The sequence below is a fragment of the Phalaenopsis equestris genome, unplaced genomic scaffold (genome assembly GCF_001263595.1).
Source record: "Phalaenopsis equestris unplaced genomic scaffold, ASM126359v1 Scaffold000058, whole genome shotgun sequence".
In the NCBI taxonomy this organism is placed as follows: Eukaryota; Viridiplantae; Streptophyta; class Magnoliopsida; order Asparagales; family Orchidaceae; genus Phalaenopsis; species Phalaenopsis equestris.
The window spans coordinates 62,797-68,661 of NW_018164500.1; positions in this window are offsets into that span (position 1 = coordinate 62,797).

Consider the following 5,865-nt stretch of genomic DNA (forward strand, 5'->3'; position numbering starts at 1 on the left):
TTCCCCCCCCCCCCCAAAACAAAGGCTGGTTCTACCCCAACGACGGATGCTATCACAACTCATGCAGCTACCAACTCCAGCCTCTATAGCCTAAGGACATTATCATAGTTCAAGCAACTCCCAAATCTGGCCTCATCAGCCTACATAAGTTATTACAGCTCCCCACTACGGCGTATGTAGCCAACTATGTTATATGCAACTCACAACTCACTTAGCTCCCAACTCCGACATCTATGCCCAATGGTCATTATTACAACTCTCTATTACGACTTATGCGACCAACTACGGTGCACGTGGTTCACAGTTCACGCAACTCCCAACTCTGGCTTTTGCGGCCTTACAACTCCCTACTATGATATTTGTGTCCAATTGACGCTCTTGAAGCAACCATTTGCAACCTACATGGAGAATTGTTATCAAAGCTTTCAGCTACAGCATATGCAACAAGTTGGTGCTACAACCATCGTCTACGACATCCTCAACTGATTACCACCTCTACAATAGTTGGCTACTTCTTTCGCAACTCGTTACGACTATTATTGATGAAATATTGTTGTACAACAACTATATAATTTCATCTTTTCTAACTCAGGAGAAGAGTGAGTCTTTGTATGCACTATTACATAGTGAATTATTTCAATTGGGTTAGGCCTCATTGTGAAGTCAATGTGTCTCCTTCTGGTACATGTCACTATAATTACCTGAGTTTGTGTTGGATTTTCATGAAACGCTAAGATGCTAAATAATCACTCTACCGCCGCAAATACTCCAATACACATCAATAATGATAAGATTGATTATATGTTTTTAACATAAAATTTATTATAAATTTAAGCTAAAAATGGAGCTTTGGCCCAAATCAAGCGCTGCAAAGGCTTAATAAATTACTGACAGATAAGAAAAAAATATAAGGGGATTTATATTCATATTGCACAATTATTATATAATGACATTAATTTTAAATTTTAATATTAATTTATATAAACTTTAATGTAACCACATAAAAATGTAGGCATTTAATTTCTTAGTGTTTTATAAATACAAATTTAAATTTAGGTGTTAAATGGATAAATTTAGCTGTAGTAGGGTGGTCACAGCTCACAAGCTAACGGTCAACTCCAGGGAGGGACTCGGCCGTGTGGGGCTAGCTGTGATAATTAAGGGGGGGCAATTATATCAATATTATTTAAATATTTAACTCTAGATAACTATAATCAATGTTCAGAAAATATATGGTGTTGTTTGCAATTACGGCCCTTAGTTTTGAGAAATTATTGCATACGAACATCACATGCATCTCTGCATGCGGTGTCCGATCGTATTTACGGTCAGAATTATTTCAGTTTTTTTAAAAAACAAAAAAATTTAGGTGGGGCCCACCGAAATACATCATGACCGTAAATCATCTACGCACCGTATGAAATAATTTTCCCTAGTTCAGTGTAGATTTGCTATTATCAGGTCTCGAAGATGATGCATTTTCTCCCATTTATGAATGCGATATAACAGAGTTTTTTTAAGAATCCACTTTTTTTTTCAATTTATTGAAACAAACACAGTTGTACGAATAATTTAGAGGCTATTTTGGATCATTTTATGTTTTATCTTCTATTTTATTTATTTTATTTATTTATTTTTTGAAATAAAATATATTTGATATATTTGATGAAGATATGATTATTTTTAAAATATTCAAAATACTTAAAAATAAAAATATAAAAAATTATCAAACTAATATGTTTTTAAGCACGAGAGATTAAATAAAATAAATAAATAGTCAAATTGATCCATAAAAAACCTTAAATTTTCTTGGCTTCATATTTGTCAATTAATTTATTATTTGAATAAATGAGTAAACCACATATTGGTATTTTATTTTTGCAATTAATTTTTTCAAAATTAAAAATGAAACCAACATAACTATAATCAAACAAATGCATTTCCGCAAAAATAATTTAACAGTTCGGTTTTATTTTTGAGTATTTAGTTAAAATTCAAAGTCTTCTAGATATCTATTTTTTTAGGATTTATTTTCACTTTGAGGTTTGATGTGTCATCAATAATTTTTATCATCGGGCACAAATCTCAAAACATGATATTAACCTCAAAGTAATTTTTTTAGCAAAAAATATGATATTAACCTCAAAGTAATTTTTTTAGCAAAAAAACATTCAAATTTCAATTAAGAAATCATTCAGAATTATCATTTCAATAAACTTATAATTAAACTGATAGACTTTATGAGATGAATGCAGTGACGCTAGCATTGACGCAATCTCAGTCAAATCAAGCCTAGATCAAGTCGTCAAATCATTTTTAGAAACATATAGTTATCAATTGGAATGTCAAATGGATTCAAAATCAGACAAACTTATAGTCAAATAGAACGTATCATGAGATAAATCCAATGAGCTCGAGATCACTCAATATGACATCTTTAAGAGACTCAAATGTTTGTAGAATGTCATCCGATTAAGAGGATCTCTCTAGGTCGTCCAATGGAATGTTATGGATTCCTTCTTCGGTCTCTATAAATAAAGCCTTAGATTCTTCATGAAATGGAGGGAGAATTGGACCTAATGTGTTAACTAGAGGAAGATCAGAGCTTGGAAGTGGAGCTTAGATCTAGTGTTCTACATCGAAGGTCCAACAAACGTCTCCTGCTCCTGCAACTGCGGACCACTGTCAACCACGGCTTGCTTGTTACTATCGACCAAAATCGATCTCTCTCTGCTCATTACAACAAAGCTCTTTACGGAGTCTCAACATATGATGCAAAGTAACGAAGCACCATGTGTATTTACAACTAGCCTTACAGAATAACGAAGCATTCTACGAAGCAATGCACTCTAAAGATAGTGCAACAATACCTTGAAGATGGTGCAATTTGCAGCTCATATATAGTGTTGCAACTTACCCCAAAGATGGTGCAATGTGCAACCGACATATAGTGTTGCAACACACCCCGAACACAATGTACCAACCCCTAATACAGTGCAATAGTAAGCCCCACATAACGCAATGTACCAATGCACCCCTAATACAGTGCAATAGTAAGCCCCACATAACTACAACAACTCCTTCCTAAGACGGTCTAACAACACACTCCACAATAATTACTTATAATTGGCAAACTCAAGATACAACGACTTTCTCCAAACTTTTGAAGCTCTCTCCTTGCAGTCCTCTACTACGGCATACATGAACAACTATGACATACATTGTCCACAGCTCATGCAGCTCCCAACTACAGTCTCTGCGGTCTATAAACTTTATCACAACTTATGTAGCTCTAAACTCTAACCTATGCGGCCTCCAAGTATTATCATAACTCATGCATTTCACATCCTCTGCCTCCATGGCTTGCAAACATTACCACAACTCAAGCAATTATCAAGTTTGGTCTCTATGGCCCACAGATGTTATCATAGTTCATACAGCTCTCAAATCTAGCATATGAGGTATGCATACATTATTAAAGTTCCTCGCTACAACCTATGTGACAAACTACACCTCACGCAGCTCACAACTCTATCCTCTATGGCTTACAGACGTTATTGCAACTCCTTACTAAGACTTATGTGGTCAACTGATGCTCTTAAAGTATTATTTACAACCCACATGACCAACCACTTCTATGGCTTTCAACTATGACTTCTACGATAAGCTCGAACTATAGTCCTTGTTTATAACATTCACTAAACTACTGCTTCCATAGCAATCGACTATGGTCTTCACGACCCCTTATAACTACATTGCCAAAATATCACTGTACATCAATTTTGTAATTGTATCTTCTCTAACTGTAAATCATTGACTATGTACTCACAATTGTATAATGGATTATTTCAATTAGGTTAGGCCCCCAAGTTTTTTCCCATTTTCAGGGTTTTTCATGTATAAACTTCTTGTATCTCTATCTATCACTTTAATTATCGTAGTGTGTTGAATATTCATTTAATGCTAACTTGCTAAATAATCACTCATCCGTTGTGAATCTTCCGACACGCATCAAGGTTTTCTTTTTAGGAAAGTTTAGCCCAAAGGGCAATATACTTAATTCAAACCCGCGATCTTATGGTGGGAAACTCAACCCTCAACTACTCTAAGTTGATGAGTAGAATTGTTGCTAAGAGACTTAATTTGGTAGTTGGGTCAGTGCAAATGAGAAGATTCAAATGATTTTAACCCCTTGGACTAACAAGTACATTAACTACATCTTCTTATCTAGTTGCGACTTCAACATTGTTACATGTTGGTTCAACACCTTGCCGGTTTGAACTTTTTTTTCTAATGATAATTTTTTATTAATTACACCCATACAATATTTTTTTATACAAGTACAAATGCCCATTTGATACACTATTTTTATTTATAAAAATGAGATGTACTAGGGTTGTAAATGGGTTAAGTTGAGCTCAAGTCATAGCTAACTTGAGCTCAACAAATCAACAATACAATTGGCTCAAAATCGAGCCCATGCTCTACTCCATAACTTGAGATGATTAGAAAAGGTTAGAAAGCCAACTTGAGAGCCGAATAAAGAATAATCGATGAACTGATTTTTGAAAGAAAAGTTTAAGTTGAATTTCGTTCAGAGAAAGATCAAAAAGATTTACTAGGAAGAGAAGAGATTGTAGTGAAAGAGCTCTTAACGAATGAGTTCATATATTTTCTGCTTGAAAAATCATTCTTAAATGAATATCTAGAGGGCTCTGCTTGTATTAAATGGGCCTCAGCGTTTTGAAACCCAAACTCAAGAAAAGCCCACGTGAGTTTGGAGAGGACATCAAGAACGCTCAGGTTGAGTGACGGAAAAGGATTTTTTTGTCAGCATTTGCATTTGGCCTAGGAAGGATTTTACGTAGCAGATGAGTTATTTAGACATCAACTAGAACAGCTCAATAAGTTCTAGATAGAGTCATGGCTGTGAATTTTGCTGGAAGGTTTTTAATTGCTCGAAAATTAATTTAAATTTTAGTTTGAATCGGAATAAATAAGTTAAGATATGAGACAAAATTTTATATCAATTTTTTTAGGCCATTTTGAGTCATAAGTGGATCGGCTTGAATTGGCTCGAGATAATTGAATATAAAGAGCTTTGAGCCGATTTTAAGCTGGAACGGATACAAATAACTCAATTTGACCATCTTGTTTCCATTTCAAGCTGATTCGAGCCAATTTTAAGCTGGAATAGATTAAAAAAACTCAAATTTGAGTTGTTTCGATTTTGAGCCGGATCGAGTCAATTCAATTTCGAGTCGAGCTGACGTGAAATTGAACATAACGAGCAGTGAGCCGGTTTCAATCCAAACACGATCCATTCAAGCCGATTTCGAGTCGAACCCAACTTGGCTCTAACATGGTCAAAGCATTTTTTTTTTCCTTTCATTTCGAACAAGCTTTGGATTAAAAAAAAAAAGGAACATACCAAACAATTATTATATTTACAAATCTAGCACACAAGCTTACATGATGCATGTGTACCACCTAAATATTTAACATTGCATCATATAGACCACTATTACTAATCTTTTTTGAGGTTAAATATACCTTTTATATATCAATTTATGACACCAAAGTGTGATAAATATAAATATCAAACTTTAAATGTAAGATTTGTAAATATATAAGTATTACATGTTGTATGCTAAGTCTACTTTTAAAATTATTTTCTAAATTAAAATCTAAGGAAGATTGTTCAAGAGATATAGAAAAAAAAGGAGAACAAAAAAAGCTAACGCTAATAATCCTAGAAATAAATATTTGTGTTGCATCCAAAAATATCACACTCAAGAAACGGAGAGTTGAAGGGATAAGAGGAATAGAGACAGAGAGGAAGAGAAGTGGAGTGCACTATAACAC